At 37.5% G+C, this 19,166-nt stretch overlaps 1 pseudogene; it reads right to left on the reverse strand.

The window, feature by feature from the left end:
• Positions 1-17,730: 17,730 nt before the first annotated feature.
• LOC128591290 (COX assembly mitochondrial protein 2 homolog) lies at positions 17,731-18,159 on the reverse strand (annotated as a pseudogene).
• Positions 18,160-19,166: the final 1,007 nt, after the last annotated feature.

The following is a 19,166-nucleotide window of genomic DNA, read 5'->3' on the forward strand; positions in this document are numbered from 1 at the left end:
ATTATTTCCCACTATTTCCCTAGGATAATCTTGAATTACAATGCTCTACAAACCAAGTGGCACCTGTGGCTCAAAGGAGTAGGGCGCTGGACCCATATACCAGAGGTGGTGGGTTCAAACCCAGCCTGGGCCAAAAACTGCAAAAAAAAAAAAGCTCTACAAGCCTTTTACCCTCAGAAACATATAATGATAAGAACAATGTTTAATTATAATTAACTATAACATTAACTAACGCTCTGTGGAAAGCAGAATTCTTAGATAGCCCCCCCAATTTCTGCCCCTTACTGTGAACCCCTGGTTAGCACCTTCCCCTGGGTGTGATATGACTGTGAGTAACATAGATTTCACTCCCGTGAGTAAGCTACTATACAAAGGTAATTGAATTAAGAGCCCACAACAATTGGCTTTTAGTTATGAATAAGGGAGATTTTCCTGAGTGGTCTTGATCTAACCAGGTGAGCCTTCAACAGGGACTGACCACGTTTGTGAAAGGAGAACTTTGAAATGGAGTATTCACTCTACTTTGAAGAAGTAAACTGCCATGACGTAAGGTGCTTATGGAAAGGACCATGTGGTGAGAACAGCAGGGCAGCCTCTGGGAGCCGAGGACCATCCTAGTTGACAGGTGGCCAGGTAAGGAGAACCTCCACCCACAAGGGATTCAGTGCTGCCACCAGCCTGAGGGGATCTGAAAATAGATCTTTACCTAATTGAATGAAGCCTCCAGATGAGGAGGAAGTCAGCTGATGCTTTGATCTTAGCATTGTGAGACAGAGGACCCAACTAAAACAGGACAGACTCTTGGCCAATGGAACTTGAAAGATACTAAACATGGCTTAGTATAAGCCTGTAAATCTGTGGTGGTTTGTTATGTGACAATAAAAGAATAGAGACTTGCTATCACCTATTGAATATTTTCTAAGACTTTGCCAGGCACTGTGCTAAGACTTTAATATTAATGTTTATTTCTGTTTAATCCTTAGAACAACTTGATGAAGTTGCTATTATTAACCCAATTTTATAGATGTAGAAATAGAGGGTTACAGGGGAAATCACTTGCTAATATGGATGATAGCTGAAATTTTAATCTAACTTTGTTTAACTACAGGGCCCACATTCTTACAATCTCTATTCTGCTTTCCCTCGGAGAAATAACATCAAGGCCATGATTCAGAAAATCTGGGCTGTGCTGCCCTTTCGCTATTAATTAGCTATGCCATTTAAGGGGAAATGCTGGATCTCCCTCTTCTCTCTAGTCTATTAATTGAAGAAGCAACAAATCCTCTAAAGTCCTTCCAAGTCTAAAATTGTCTCATGAAATTAAATTTTTATATTTTTAATTGATCATATGAAAATGAATGTGATTTTATATAGAAAAAAATAAATTTAAGTGTTATTATACTTTATTTGATCAAGTGAGCCACTTTCTCTATATGAGACCCAAAACCCATATTGAATACAGCAATATTTGGGGGGCATGCACAAAATACTGGAAAAGGATAAGCAAATACTAAGAGCTATTTAATTTTAAAAATCCATCCACTGCTTTAAATACATTTCTGGCAGACATCCTGGATAAAGCAGGAATTGAAAATTATTCAAAATCCCTCTATAGGGATCTTGAAGAAAATCTAAAAATGAAGCTCAATAAAAACACTCATTATGTGGGCGAATAAGGCATAATATTATTCCCAGTTTCTTTTAAAGAAAATGTCTATAGTAAGAGGCATTGTGATATTGCGAGTGGAAACTAAAACCACAGTGTGAGGAGATGACTGTTTCCCACTCTGTCATCTTCAGCATCTGAAATTACTATTGGATTGATTTTTTCCCTGTTCACTGGATCTGACTGACATCCTTTAGCCCTTCAATGCTTTATCCAACCTATATCGCTTCAGCGGCTCTTCTCTCTTCCTGCTTCTTTTAAATCTCAACAAATGATTACACTTGATTCTAGGAGCTAGACCCTTTGCCCAAGCCCTACTCAATCTACAACCGAAAATAAGTAAGTCTGTTTATTTTCCTTAACTGTCTGTGTACTCACCTTCATAAGCACCAACTTAGCTGTGTGGCAGGGACACTTTCTAATCATAATATGTAGTGTCACCTATTGTTAGTATATTATTTGATTTCAGAAGTCTCGAGATTATTATAATTTCTCTGACCGAGGTTGTTCAAGATGTACCACAGTTTTCTTCCAGTGATTTCAATTTTCATAATTCTCTGCTCTCTATCAAAACCATCTTTAATCCCTCTATAAACAGTGCGGATGGTGACAACTACCTGTATTGTATTTTCTTAAGACTCTCCACAATTTGTTAAGGTGGTTCACCTCAGACAACAGAGCAGATGACTTTGCTTTCAGCAGCTGATCCTTTAGTCCTGTGAGAAAATGCTCTGTGCATCTGGAAGGTGCCAGGGAATACCTTCAGCATCTGTGTTGCAGTTCTTTCCATTCACAACCTAATTTCCCATTAAAAAAAAAATCCTTCCCATAAACTTTAGCTGAGTTTCCCCACACCAGGCCAACATTAATGTAAACAGGCTACAATATGCTATTTTGTGTTGTCAGGAGAATATATTTTGTTCTGTCACTTTAACCAGATTTTCCTTTAACAAATCCACCAACTGGCTATTTTCAGTGTTAACCTAAGGGAGTGCTCAAGCTTATCACCCAAACTTCCAGACATGATGAATGGCCAAGGCAAAACAAAACAAAACCAAACAAACAAAAACATATTTGTTAGGAAGCAGCCCATATAAACCTTGTACAGCTTTGGTTGATCATGTTTACCCAATGGATACAAATATTATTGGCCTTTAAAAAATATTGGGGAAAAGAATTATGTTTTATTTCCTTTTCTTAAAATGTTTTTTTAGGAAAGTGTCTACACAGGTTTCAAGAGTGATAGTTACTAGTGCTTTTGTATAAACAAAACTGATTTCTTTATTCTAGACTGTTATGAGGTCTTAAAATGGTCCAAAGCTAAGAACAAGGTCCTCGATGTTTCATTTTATTCAGGGCTATTTGTTGTCTGTATTAATGTTTATATGCAAACAAAAGCAATTTGGATAAATAAACCAGAAGGCTTGAATTTGACTCTGGAGCCAAACATTAACTAGCTTCTATTTTATATAAATGATCATATTATTTAGCCATCCATGCATAAAATAAAGATTCACTCACACAGCTAATGACTTAATAATAACTAATTTCATACCTCCTATGGGCTAAAATAGCATAGGTTCTCAGTCTATAGTGCTGAAGACAACAGTCTCCATTCTCAGGTAACTCACAACCCAGCTTGAGCAGAGAGACACTTGTAACAGGGGAGGTGCTCACAAATGCCATGTTGAAATGAGAGACAGCAGAGGAGCTGTGCAGACTCTTCTGGAAAGGATCATCAAAGAAGGCCACTCTGATGAGGCAGTATCTGAGCACAGCCAAAGCAATAAGGAACAAAGCCATGCAGATACCTGGTGGAGGGAATTGCAATCCAAAGAGAGGGGACATGTATGCGTGTCCTGAGAGGATTCCAGAGAAGATGAAACATTCATAATTATGTAAATATTATTAATAATATAATATGTTGTTATATTATATATTATTATATTAATAATATATTATTAATTGTTATAATTAACATTGTATTAATGATATTAATATATTAATAATATAATATGTTATACACTGTTATTATCCTGTCTTCTAAGTACCACATTTTCTGCCACTTTCCTGATAATATGTGGGTTGCTATTTATTTCCCCAAAAACATAACTTGCCCAGAGTTGACACTGTGAAGCCCAGAATAACTGCTATCAGTCAAGTACTAAGTACAGAGCAACTTATAATCATTTGCCCCATAGCTCAGTTTTAGAGCTACTTTATCATGGAAAATACAGGCCTTAGCAATTTCCTTTTTAATCAAAAAAAGATCCCTAATATGACAAGAAATTCCCAAATCCAGACTACAACATCAGCCAAAGTAGAAAAACAGCAATTTCCCCTGCAACACTGATTTCAAAACTATCATCATCTGTCATCGTCATCATCAATCACAAGCGGCAACTCCTTTGGCAGCAGTATTTCAAGTCCATACTTAACGAGATGACAGCTTAACCTTCTTAGGCAAGCAGAGTAATCTCTCCTTACAACCCCAACCAAATACAGAAAAGTAGATTTTCTCTAATGTAGAAATTGGCTTTCATCTGATTTTATAAACACACTATGGCATTTGATGATTTAATAGGTACTTCGATTTTTCTTTTGAACATTCAACGCTCCATGAGGGCTGGTGAAGACAGCATAACTCAAAAAATGACTGCAGTCACTACATCAGCATTAACTTATCAACAGAATTGACTGTGTAATGATGGTCACTTCAGCAAATATATGGTAGCACACGTGGGATGTGAGCTTTACACGTGGCCACAGCATTCATTTCCCATTCTACGCTTGCACTTAGCTGACTTCCTCCACTCACTGTTCATATACAAGCCCAAGACTTTTCATATCTCAGTGTTTAAGGTCAGTCACATAACTTAACCTACAGTGAACATTTCCACCATCTCTGTAACCATATCCAAACCATACCTCACAGAGCAAATTCAGTGCCAATACACTCCATAAAGCTTTCCCTGGATCCTTCAGAGAGAAGCGTTTTTCACCTATTCTGAATTTTCCTTCAGATTTCATGTACACCTGTTTTAGGAACACATATTGTAGTCTATCTTATATTAGAATTATCTGTTCATATCCACCATTCCCTCTCTCTATTTGATGGTAAAGACCTCTTTGATAATTACTGCAAGTAGTTTATCTGTTATTTACTAAATACTCCATATATATTACACTGCCAAAAATATATGTATATGGGGAATTAATAAGTGATATATACAAACAATGCCATGCTTTCAAACCAATATCCTGAGTTAAGGTTGTTCCTTCTGCCAGCCCCCAAGCATTGACATGGGCCAGAATCAAAATAACTATCCGTGGGACTTATTTAAAGCTAATGTCAAACATGGAAGTTTGGTTACTCAAAAGACATTTTTAAAATATGATGGCAAAAGTATCTCCCCAGCGAATGTTTCCATTCAGTATAAGAGGTGTTATCAATCCTTTTATTACTATTCCCGCAACTGCTAGAACACTACCGTGATGGTAATTTGTTGAATGAATAAGTAAGTGATTTCATGATTATGTGCACCTTACTATATCTCAGCCACAGATTCTCAAACATTTTGGGGAGGGAATGTGGTTACAGGATGAGCATGTCCAAGATATGCAATTGAATTATAGAATAAATTGTAAGAAAATAGATCACTGCTGTTGAACAGAATCGTAGCAGAGAGAACGAGGTTAAGAATCCTATCTGTACTTGAGGAAAATAATTAGGATCACTGACATTCTGAAAAATTAGCAGGCAGAAAGATGTTCATCTAACAGCAGGTGACAGTGTAAGAGTCTGAGAGTGTAAGAGAGAACACGCAGGAACACAGCACCTGCCTGTCTGATGAAGCTGAAGGAAGGGAAGGGAGATTAAATCAAGAATCACTCTAGCCACAGGTTCCTCCAAAATCAACTACTGAGTTCATCTTCTATTAAATTATTACCTCCAAAAATATAGAGAAGCTCCATAAGTTGACCACCCAAGGGACTGTAACAAACTGGTCCACATACGGAGGCAGTCAATATAAGGAATTAGGCATGTGGTGCATGTCCAACCTTTGAAAATAGGTCAATTTAAGAAGGTGGTCAACTATGGAGGTTCTACTGTATGTCTTGTGAAATGCTTGTAAGGAGGAGTAACCCTAGCACTCTGGGAGGCAGAGGTGGGTGGATTGCTTGAGCTTGGGAGTTTGAGACCAGTCTCAGCAACAGCGAGACCCCCATCTCTGCTAAAAATAGGGCCAGGAGTTGTGGCAGGCACCTGTAGTCCAAGCTATTCAGGAGGCTAAGGCAAGAGGATCTCTTGAGTCCAAGAGACTGAGGTTGCTGTGAGCTATAATGCCAGGGCTCTCTACCGAGGGTGACAGACAGAGACTCAAAAAAAAAAAAAAAAAAGACTTAGGAGGAGAGAGTTAGTCTAGCCTCAAGACATGGCAGCACTTATCTGTGAAACAATAATAAAATTTTAGCTGCAAGATTTCTCAAAGTATTTGATATAAAAACATACATTACATATATGATGACAGGAAGATAAATATACATATCAATTGTCAATTTATTCAACTTCAGAATACTTTTTAAGATATTGCAGTAGGTCAGTAACCCCCCCCATAGTTAATTGAACATCAAATATCATGAATTCCTTAAATTTATTATATTTGTATAAGCATGTATTGTCCCTTAATAGTTCTAAAACTATTTTCATAAAGCAGTTACAGCTTTTTCAGATTCAGTGTTCGCGCTTCTAGCCAGAGTCTACAGATTGCCGTGGTGTGGCTGACTTACCCTGTTCTCATCTACATGTTTGTCTTTCTCCTAAGTATCATATTTTATTTCATCTTTCCTCTTATTTAATTTTTTCTTCTCTTGATTACTTTGAGCTTCTCTTTCTAAAACAGCATTGTCCAATAGAAATATAACCAAAGGCACACAGGTCATTTGAAATTTTCTGACATTCTTTTTTTCAAACAGAGTCTCACTCTGCCACTTTGGGGTTGAGTGCCGCCGTATCATAGCTCACAGCAACCTCAAACTCTTTTTTTTTTTTTTGTGGTTTTTGGCCGGGGCTGGGTTTGAACCTGCCACCTACGGCATATGGGACCGGTGCCCTACTAGTTGAGCCACAGGCGCCGCCCAACCTCAAACTCTTGAGTTCAAGTGATCCTCATTTCTCAGCTCCCCAAGCAGCTGGGACTACAGGTACCTGCCATCACGCCCAACTAGTTTTTCTATTTTTAGTAGAGATGGGGGTCTCATTCTTGCTCAGACTGGTTTCCAACTCATAAGGATAAGTGATCTGTTACCCTGAATTACAGGCAGGAGCTACCGCGCCTGGCTGATAGTAACATTTGGCAAGACATGATTGCAAGAGGGACTTTACCTAACAATTGCAATCAGTGTAACCTGGCTTATTATACCCTCAATGAATCCCCAACAATAAAAAAAAAAAATAAAGAAAGATAAAATTAAGTGTAACAATATATTTTACTTAATCCAATATACTCAAAATATTTCAACAGAGAAACAACATAAAATAATAGTGATATACTTTCTATTATTTCTTTGTACTTAGTCTTTAAAATCTGCAGCACATACAAATTTAGACACACATTTCAAGTCCCCAGGAGCCACATGTGACTATTGGCTACCATCCCAGACAACATGGCTCTAAAACACAGACAGTAGTCTCCCTTACACATGGGTTCATTTTCCCCAGCTTCAGTTACCCACAGTTAACTGCAGTCCAAAAATACATGAGTACAGTACAGTAAGATATTTTGAGAGGCCCATCCATGTAACTTTTATTACAGTATACTGGTATCGTTTTTCTACTTTGTTATTAGTTACTGTTAATCTCTTACTATGCCTAATTTATAAATTAAAGTTTGTCAGAGGTATCTATGTATAAAGAAAAACAATAATATCTGAGGTTCTAAGCTTCCACTGGGAGTCTCGGTATCTCTCAGATGAAGGGTTGGGGGGACAAGTGTGCAAATCATCCACATATTACTTAAAATACAGAAAAAGGACTGGATAACACATCAGGTGGGATTATTCAAAGATACATCCTGCTTCTTCCCAAAGTTCGTATACCACTTTCTGATATTTTCTCGTGGGCAACCAGCATACATTGTACCAGCATAGTAATTTACATCCTTGGAAATGTCTGCAACAATGATTACTCCGTCAAATAGTCTGAACAATAACCACATCCAAAATCCCAAAGGTTTTAAGAATGATGCATGCAGAAATCTCAGAACTTTCATTTTGCCCTTACTGTCGAGAAAGGCATTATTTTTTACTTGCCTGTAGTGAACTATGCCATGAACCACTACTTGCCATACGTGAACTACTACATCTCATCCACCTCATTTTGTTCATTTATTCTTTACTGACAAGCATTAACCCCTTAATATGTACCAGACATCTGCCTAAAAACGAATATTCAGATTCCTTCCCTAACAGAGTCTCTTGTCTCACTTGAGAAAGACAACAGTAATAACCCAGAGCAGTGGCTGTGAATGTGAGAAAGAGCTATAGAGTTACAAAATAAAGTCCACACTATCTTAGAAAGTCAGGGGAGGCATCAAAGAAAAAGACCTCAAAATGAAAGCCTGATTTCACCAGGTTTGATAGGACGGCAGCAGAGAAGATTAACACAGGCCGTGGAGGAAGAACCCTATGTGCTAAGTTTGGAAGTACAAAAACAGAGGTGCACGGAGGACTGGATGACGAGGCACGTTAGGCCAGATCAGCTTCCACAGGATCTTGTCTACGGAGCTGAGCAATTCAGCTGAAATATTTTTTATTTTTTTATTTATTTATTTTTTTTGTAGAGACAGAGTCTCACTTTATGGCCCTTGGCAGAGTGCCGTGGCCTCACACAGCTCACAGCAACCTCCAACTCCTGGGCTTAAGCGATTCTCTTGCCTCAGCCTCCCGAGTAGCTGGGACTACAGGCGCCCGCCACAGCACCCAGCTATTTTTTGGTTGCAGTTCAGCCGAGGCCGGGTTTGAACCCGCCACCCTCGGTATATGGGGCCAGCGCCTTACCGACTGAGCCACAGGCGCCGCCCCTCAGCTGAAATATTTTAAGAAGAAACATTACAGATCAGCACCTTCAAAATTTATTTCTTTTCTTCACAAATTACTGCTGTATTTGGGAATATCCAGATGAGCAGACTTGGACTGAAGTGCCTTATGTGATCAGTGTTTTTCCTCAACTCCCATGATGATGCTGGTTCTGCCTAAGATCACGATGATGTGAATAAAGCATCTGTAACTCCAGCAAGTAATTTTACAATGAACTATATTATTAGTCTTCCGACAGTTTTTCTTGTCCAGATCCCTCTTGAATTGTATCTTGTATCCACACATAGATATGATGCTCACGGGAGCACAGGAAGATTGAATTAATATTCAAGGACAATTTCCTTACCTTTAAGAGTTCAAATAGGGCATATATATATTTTGATCCTGGACTCATCCTGAACTCGCTGGAGAGCTAATGTTACTAGGGCTCAGAAACAGTACTCCAAAATGAAGGCCTCAGAAGCAAAAGTATTTCACTGAACTTCTGGGGTCCTCCGGCCTCTCCATCTGAGTGTTCCCTGCAGCTAGCCAGGGAACTAGAATCTATCTTTCCCAAGGCAAGTCATAAAAGCCTGAACCCCTTCTCCCACTTCCCCCAAACCAGCCATAAACCCTAAAATTATACTGTATAAAAACTGTCCATAAAAAAGTTATCTGACCTGCCTTGCCTGAATTAGGTCATGAAGACCCCCATTCCCATGAGGGTCCTCCCCCATACCCAGAGGGAAAGAATGCTGCTCAGGGAGGCTGAGAAGAATCTTAGACAGGGATTTCCATGTTTCCCCACTAAGTCTATTAACATTAGACACATCCTTCTGTCCAATAATATTTCTACATGACTGTCCATATTTTGTTGAAACTAAGCATACAAATGGACAATTCCTTTCGTACCTTTGAGTCTTCATTCTGAAGGCTCCTGTGTACATGTTAAGTAGTTTTTCATGTCTTTTCTCCTATTAGTCTGTCTCATATCAGCGATTTTCAGTGAAAACTTTAGGAGGCCAAGAGTCTTGATCACAATAATCATGGAAAAAAATAAAATCTCTGCTTTAAGTGTCACTTTCTTATGAACTTCTTCCTAACTAATTCTTTCTATTTTGAATCTTTCCACCAATTGGAAGAATTATATATATGCTTTCAAGAATTCCTTCATTATGATTCCCCTCCCTATTTTTGACTAGGATTTGCCTCCTTATTCAGAATACCAACTTCCTATAAGCAAAGAGAGGCAATTTGATTAGAAAGAGAACAAAGACTACACATTAGTTATCTCTTTCTCTTAAAAACTTGGCATAATATTTAATATATGCAAAGCAGTCAGTAAGTACTGGATGCATGAATGGAGGGATGAAGGCATGGATGGATGAGAGGGAGAAAGATAAAGAAAGGGATGAAGGGAAAAGTACAAAGAGGAGGAAAGAAAAGAAAGGAAATTAAAAGAAGAGAGAAGGAAAATGGAAAGTAGAGCAGAAAGAGAAAAAAAGTCACGTCAATGATTTTATCCACATTAGTCAGGATTCTGACTTGTAAATTACAGATACCCAATTCAAACTAGCTTAAGTGAAAGGGCAAAACAGTGGATCCCCTAGCTCCTAAGTACTCTGGGTGGGGGCATAGCTCAAGGGATTAGAGGAAAATTCGCTGGAAGTAGAGCCTAAGGGAAGGGAAATGAGCTCTCAGCAGTTTCAGGACTCTTTCCCACCCTCCTGTGCATACCTCTTCACTGAGCTGCCTAAAGTTTAACTTAATTATGCAAAGATCATCACCTACATGTAAAGAGAGATGGACCTCTTTGGAGTCACAAGCTTATTGATCATCTAATTGCTTTGTCCAGCGGAATGGGGAACAGTGAAATGGTGAGACTTGGGACTCTAGTTCATGAATTTTAGTCAAAATATTACAGCAGAACCTCCATAGTTGACCACTTCCCTACACTGACTACATCTTTATGTTGTCCTAATTTTCATAGACTGGACATGCACCATGTATCAGTACAGAAGGCCTAGTTCCTTATGTTTACCACCTTCATATGTTGACTAGTTTATTACAGTCCTTTGGGTGGTCAGCTTACAGAGGTCCTCTTATGTATCTCTGATAAAAGAAGGAAGATGGGTGAAAATATGTGGAAATGACAAAAAATAATAAGTGCTTTCATAGTCTACCACAACAGCTTTATAACTTATTGAGCCTTGTAAATTACAAAATTGTGTCCTGGTTTACAAATGTTACTTTTTTAATTATGCAAAAAGGTCACAGACATCAAATATTAGAGTAATATTTAATAAAAGAACTGGAAGATTTTATAATCAGGATTGAAAAAGTATTAGCTATTTCATACATTGGCCAAATTTGGAAAATGTATGTACCCTGTCTCACAAATATCATGTTACGACCTGATCATCAAGTAAGTCACAGCATGTGTGTGCACACTGTGAGACAATGGTACCCACAATGGTTGTCATCACTGCTGTCATTTATATTGATATTAAACAAACATTAAAGAAGCAACCCAAGAACAGTCAAAGAAAACGTCTACCAGTTTATGATTTCTATCAGAGATTTCCTCCTGATTCTTCATAAAAAAATAATTATTATCCTTTTAATTCCTTTTTAAATTACTGTTCTTCCCAGTACCAATATAAATTTTTCATGGTATTTCACCTGACACCACATATGAAGACGTAGACATGGCTTTTTTCCTCTGTATTTCTCAACACTGAGGAATTATGCTTGAAGTTAAATAAATGATGGTGTGATATGATTCATCCAATGGGGCAGAAAATGAGAAGATCAGTGAGATCCTGCAAAAAAGGAAGAGGCGGAAATAATTGGCCCACCCACTGCAAATGCAGCACTCAGGAAAAATCAAGCCAGGACCTCTATTACCCAGTCTGGTACACAGTTTTAATTTTAGAAAATAATTCAATTGAACAAGATCTGGATTGCTTCGAAAAGTGTGACTTGTGCCAAAGTAGGGAACGTGGGAAGAGAGGTACGCAATCTAATTGGGAGATAGACAGGGAGAGAATGTGTTTGGACACAAGGCAACATGTTGAGGTCACTGACCATGGAAAGACAAACTGACAGCAATGATCCGAAGCGGGGAGTTTCTGACTGTGGGCATCTAGATGGCTTTGCAGAAGGGGCAAAATTAAGCTAGACACTGAACGACAAGTACAACTTTGGCAGGTAAGTATTGGAAGAAAGGCATATCACTGGTAAAGAAAACAGAATAAAAAAAGGCAGAGAGGCAGGACCAAATACCAAGTGAGATGGCAAGTGATAATAAGTAGCAAGAATATAAGGAACACGAGAGAAGATGATGGTCGTTAGAAAAACTGAGAAAGACGTGGAAAAATTCTTGATGTCAGCATTGAGACTATCTATGCCTGGCGGATGAGGCAGTAAAATGCAGGCAATAAAAATGGAATTAATTTACTACAATAATTATGATATCTACAACTTTTCTAATTAGTAGTACATTGGCTTCTAAAAATAAGTATGGCTAGGTGCTCTATGTATTCATATAATTTCAATATGTAACACCCAGAGAATATCCATTATTTTAATTGTTTATTTTTAAATATTTCCCTTAAAATGTGGTTATACTGATTTACATTCTTTAGAAGGAGAATAACACATTTATATACTGCCTTTGTCAACGACAGGCTGAAAACCACCCTTTGCCATAAAAAGAAATTTTTACTAACGGCATATAATCAAGCATGCACTTCATTATTCATTAAAACTTACTGCAAATATTCAACAGTTATGTAGCAACTGCACAGAAACAATGAAATTGATTTCAAACTGTAATGCCTGTGATTTGTCTCATAAAATAGAAGTTAAAAAAAAACCTCCCTTGAATCAAGAAGTAAAATATGCAAAGAACATTTTATTCCCACTTGATTTATAAATGTTTAAAATACAGTTTTTAATATCTGGTACTCATCTAAATTTCTTAAATGATGTTAATATCTCAATAATCTTTGTTGCTTGACTTACCATTTCCATAGATGAGTTATATATTTATCTTAACGCAGTAACTGAGATTTCAAATGTAGGTTGAACCGTAAAACACTGAATGCTTTTCACGGTGTTCAGAAAACATTAGAATACTTTTCACCTAAAAATGACAAATTTTACCCTAATACACTAAAATTGTAAAATCATAGAACTTTCAGAACTAGGAAAAAAATCTGAGAAATCGAGTGGATTCGTTGGTTCTTGGAATAGATTGTCCCTCTACTTTGAACCAATAATTATTTGATATCTCCCATTGGTATGTTTGAAAAAAGTAACTTAAAACAGTACATGAATGGGAATAAAAAAGATAATTTAATGCAGAATGAGCCCAACACTCAAATTAATAAACAGATCCTTCCTTGTATTGTCCCACATTAGGTAAGAATTCTTTTTTTTAATAAAGGAAAAAGATAAAAAGAAACACATATCTCAAACAAATAACGAACCACACGATATAGTAGGCCACTAAAAATAACTGAAAGATTATTTAAAGGACATCAGGTCTTACAATCTAAACTAAAAATATAATGCATTTATTTCTGTAATTTCAAACAAAGGGAACTAAGATTAGCATTCTTAGATAACACTCTTCCATGCAAGTATCCTGGAAGAATCAAGTGAATTATTCAAATCTAGAAAGATATACCACTAAGAAAATAGATATTTTAATGCTGTTTAGCCTGTACCCTATCCAGGAAAAGAGAACTCAGATAAAAGATAACCTTGATCTAACAAGGTTGTGAAGGCTTCTTTCAAAATGAGTGATTTTCAAAGTAAGTCAATCACATAGGTGAAAAGGACACAGAGAGGTAGCCTGCCTTCCTACATCCATTCCCATCCCACCAAATTCAGCAACAAGACAAGAACATTGCTAATTAGACCAAGAGTCAATTGTACCCTTCTATTGTCTTACCCCAATAAAACCTTTCTCCCTTGTTTCCTATAACTTTAATAGCAATCTTACTGATTCAAAATTACTGACCTCTAACTACGGCTTTTTGAAGTATGAAATACAAGTAAGAAGTAACCTAAGGAACTGTATGGGAAATAAAGGAATAAGCCAATGTAAATGGAATTGCCCAAGATCCTACAGCTTTTGAGAGGAAGATCATATCCCACAAGACTTATCTAAAACTGCTGGCTCACTGCTATGGGGGCCGAATATCACAGACACCACTCCCTTGGTTGTCATTTGCTCATCTTTACTATGGTATTGAAGGGTAGGTGTGTCTGTGCATGCACCTAATTAAACTTTATAATGCCACAGGATTATCTACAATTGGGTAACCAAATACAAATCACATTATTAAAACAGATTCACTAAACTATCAATTGCTAAAATAATCAAATGAACTGGTAATTTGCTAGTATATAATCAATGCAGTAAACCAGAGGGAGAAAAGACAGAGAAATCCTGACAAAAAGATAATGTGTTGAACAATTTTTAAAATTACACGTCCTAGGGGAGGAACATAGCTATAACTTAGACTTTGCCTTACAAATGCAAGCAACATGGCCTAATTGTATGTACTATTAAATTAATCATAAATAAAAAATAAGATAAAAAATGACTATTGAGAATGTATTAAATAAAAATCCAGAGCTAAATGATCATTAAAATTGAGAACATATAAAATAATTTTTACAGGGGTAAGTTAGGTTAAAATTTGTATATAGGATTTAACAAAGCATAATATATATTTTATTAAAATATATTAACATATTCTATTTCAAAATATCAAAGATTCTTAGCCAAATAAATTATTGAAGGAAAACTATTCAATGCACTGCATGTTATATTTCACCATTCAGGTAATACATTTCATATACTTAGTTAGCTTTCCTATCTTGAAAAATCTGCAGTTTAATAATAAAATTGTATTTGCAAATGAATTTTGTGAAACACATTACATTAAAAATTGCCTATTATCTTATAATTCAACATAAAATCTATTGCTGCTGCACTCTTTATATATTATTTATATATTATAGCTATATATTATATTATAGGTCATTTCTGTAATTCATAAGTTAAAGTAGTCCAGTCAGTATCAGTAGCCAAAACTTTCATACAGTTCCTAAAAGATAACATATATCTATGTATTATACTATATATACTTTTATTTTTAAAAATTGTACATGCCCCCAAATATGTTATTCATCTCAAGTTAAATTAAACATTGCCTACAAATTTAAAAAATGGATTTTAGAATAAGTAGTAAACCTAGACTTTTTTCTCATGAAAGTAGTCAATTGCAGTCCAGTGATATCCCTACATTTAGAAAAAAGTCTCAATGGCAAGTCATGTTAGAAAAAGTGTTTCCACTGCATTACAGAGACCTGATTTTATTATATATTTAAAACATCTGTTTAATAAGTTACCCTGGATAGCAAGAAAATTGTCACAGTAAATCTATTTTTTAAAAGGCTTACAGGCTGATTTATATCTAAACATCTGAAATAAGCAGAGATACTAATACTGTAATATGCTCAAATAAGCAAAATTAATTATTTAATCTTTATATGAAAGTCAAAACTGTCTCACTTGAAATTAAGGCATAAATTTCATAAGATAATAAAGAACAACAATATTCATTCCTTATGAGCTACACAAAAGAACTTCCTTCTTATTATTTCTTTAAAATCACTGCCAGTTTTTTAGTCCAGAGCTAAAATTTTTTTTAAACCTAAAATCTAACTTTTTAAAAGGTTAAATAATTTGTGCAACAATTATTTGATTTTGAATAGTAGGAGGGTAATCCAAGATTTAGATTCTTTTACTTACCCTCAAGAAGTTTTACACTAACATTCTTTTTGTTGTTGTTGCAAGTTTTGGTTTAGTTTTGTTTGTCTTCCTTTTAAGTTATGGTCTCACTGTGCTGCCCGGTCTGGAGTGCTGTGGCTACTTACAGGCACAATCATAGCTCACTGTGGCCTCGAATTCCCAGCTTCATTGTGTCCTGCTACCTCAACCTTCTGAGCTGCTGACTGCAAACATGTGCCACCACACCTGGCCGCCTACACGAAACGTGTCCCAATTTAAACTCCAGGGTATACTGATGATGGTTTGGATTTAACTTTTTTTTTTTTTTACATTTCTCTGACTGCTATATTTTGTCCACAGACTTTGTTTTCTGAGCTTCATCTCCACACAGCCAACTGACTTCCTGACATCTCCATTTGGATACTTTTAAGAGAAGTCAAACTCAACAAGTCTGAATACAAACACGTGAATTCCTATACCAACCCTCCCCTCACAGGGGTTCATTTCAAATGTTGGGAGTGTATGGCCCCACCATAATTTATACAACTTCACAAACCAGAAAGATAATGGTTGCACACAATATTCTCTCTCACCCCTTCTAAGAAGCCGAACCACCACTAAGTTGACCATTTTACTTCATCCACATCGTTTATGTCCACTGCCCCCTCCCCGCAACCTACCATTATCTCTCATCTGCAACGCCAGGCAGAACATTCTCACTGCACTCGCTTCTGACCCCACCTGACCTTTCCCTATCCAGTGGCTAGTATGATCACCCCTCCTGCCCAAATCTTCTCAAGATGGTTGGCCTTCCCATTAGCTATAGGAAAAAGGCCAAAGTTCTTTAATTGGCCTCCCAATCCCTGCATTTGCTACCCTTTGGCAAACATTCATCCTATCTCATCTTCCACCATCCTCCACCTTCTGTCTGGGTGCCAGCTGCCTTATCACCCCCATAAGATGGATACTGCCTGCCACCAACGTGCACCAGGGGCTGTGTAGGATAAAAAAAAGATGAGAATACCATAACTCTGAAATGATGACAGGCACCATTACTCTTAGATCGGTTCGGATCAGGCCGGAACAGGACAAGATAAGAACGAATGGGCCAACAAAAGCTAAGTGCTGTGACAAATTGTTTTACTTACCCATTAGCTGCTAGATCTGCATTATGTTACCTTGTTGTTATCTAACTGCCCTTTATGTTACCACTAAATTGCAAGATTCACTTCTGTAAAATGGGTCATTGTGACCCCGTGCTCCCTTTTTCCTTCTTTTGCCAACTTTCCTTTTGCTTCAAATTGCTAACTTTCAGCCCACTTGTTTGGCCCTTTGCCAACTTTCAGACTAGAAAAACCCCAACTTCAGACCCCTTAGTGCTCTCTCACTTAGTCTGCATTAGACTTTGCTGAGACAGCCCCGTGATTAATAAAAGACTCCTTTTTGAAATTCTAATTTGAGTCTGTGGTCCTTATCTCACCCCATAACATAGTGAAGTTACACTGAACAAGTTTCAGTTCTTGAAATTTGCCGTGCTCCTTCCCATTTCAGGGCTTTTGTCAGACTGTTTCCTCCTGCAGGCTCTGTCTGAACTCTCTAACACCTGTTCATTCTGTGGCCTTCCACTTCTAACTCACTCTCTAAAAGAAGACTCCCCTGATACCCTAAGTCAGGTCCTCCTATCATAGTTTACTGTCGCAGGACAGCATTGGTTGCTTCTTCAGTGCATTTACAATATATGGGAGTTTGTGTTTGTGACTGTAGCCTTAATTGTGCACTGAACCAAATGAGGGCGGCATCTATGCTGTCTATTCCCAATACCTAGTGTGGGGCCTGCCATCTAATAGATAACTATGGGTGAAATCAAAGTGAATAAATGAATAAAAATATAGTTTGAGGTATGTCTTTTCCTCCTTTTTTTACTTAAATAAATAATTTTATTAAGGGAGATAAGTTACTCAAATGTTAACTGGTTGTAAACAAAGGGAGGAACATGGTACAGGTCAGGTTTGTTGGTAGAGGAGAAATAGTACTAAAGGCTCTGCCCGACAAATACTCAGATCCAGGATTTTTATATTCCTTCATGGTTCAGTTTCTCATGAGTCACTTTCTAATCAAAGGATTCTAGAGACCAAATAAGATAGGACTCTTTCAGCTATCAACCAAGCGTCTTCTCTCAGCCAAGGCATCCAGTGGAAACAGAACATATTTTTTCAGAGTTCTCTGGAGGATTAAAAAGTCTCTTTCGCATCGCATTGCCATGATCCCTGGTTTGTCCTATTTTCAATGTCCTCTCTCTTCAAGCATTTTCTTCTTCCAAGCAAGATCATTGCAATGACCAAGAAATTTCAGAATGTTGTGATTTTTGTTACATTCCTTAAGCAAGTTAATGAAGATGTTAGCATTCTTCAGTGTGCAAGTGTGGAAGTAAGTCAGGATGCAACTTTAGGAGAAGGTGATGAATCACAGCAGTGCAACCGACTCAATGCCATACTGAGAGTACTGAAGCAGTACAAGGAGGCGGAGACTCCCCTGCTGACAGCCGGCAGCCTGAGAGCCCAGAACCTGGTGGCTGCACAGGCTGGGGACACCAGGCGTCCAGCATGGCCCATTGGCCCCAGTATGAGTATGTCTTTTCTTTAGTTGCATTCTGAACAAAGCATGGTCCACGTTGCATTTCTGAGGAAAATACTTAAGAGTACTCCTGAGCCCCCAAAATAAAAACACATGATCAAATAAGGACCTTCTAAAAATGCTCACTGCTTCCTGAAGACTAACACAAAATTATTTATTCCCCACATACATATCAATGAATTGAACACAGCAAGTGTTGTTAAACTACAGTCTCAGCAGGGATTCAGAGGATATAAACCTATCAAATGTTCCCCATGAGATCATCCTATAACTTCATGATGATTGTGTTACTGCTACATAGTATTTTCATAATACCATGTACAATGTGTAGTACCTTATACCTAAAGAAGCACTTGCTTAACATCCCTCAAAAGTCAATTTGACCAATCTCAATTTCCTAAGCCCTTCCCCACTGAATTAAGATGGCTCACTGCTGCATCTGCTACTCCGTTTCTTTCTGCACTACATTTTAGGTTGGTATACTGATACATCTCAACTAAACTTTATGTGCACTGAAAAAGGATGGTGCTCATATTTGCATTCCAGCAGTTAAGACCACACCTCTAAGTGGCCACATAAATCCCTTATGTAAATAAATGAAGTACCTCAGGACCATGCATAATAATGATACAGGGTTCCCCATTCAAGGCTAGCCAAGGACCCCAGTTTTCCTAGGCCTAGGGAATTTCATGAAGGGAATGCCCTGACCTTTTGTCCTGAGCAACATTCAAAACATGTTTCCATTTGCCAAGTCCTGGCCAAGTGTAATTCTCAAGACCTAATAGAAAAAGAGCCCACGCAGAGACTCCCCACTTGGGTCTTTCCGTCTGCCAGAGCTCTTGGTGCTTTTTAGTCCTTCTGTCCAGGAGCTCTGGTGCTTTTTATCCTTCTGTTTGCCTTTCTGTCTAATAAAATCCTATCTTACCACTGATCTGTGGTCCGCGGGTTCATTCTTCGAATCCCTGAGACCAAGGACCT

The sequence above is a fragment of the Nycticebus coucang genome, chromosome 8, assembly GCF_027406575.1.
Source record: "Nycticebus coucang isolate mNycCou1 chromosome 8, mNycCou1.pri, whole genome shotgun sequence".
NCBI classification, from domain to species: Eukaryota; Metazoa; Chordata; class Mammalia; order Primates; family Lorisidae; genus Nycticebus; species Nycticebus coucang.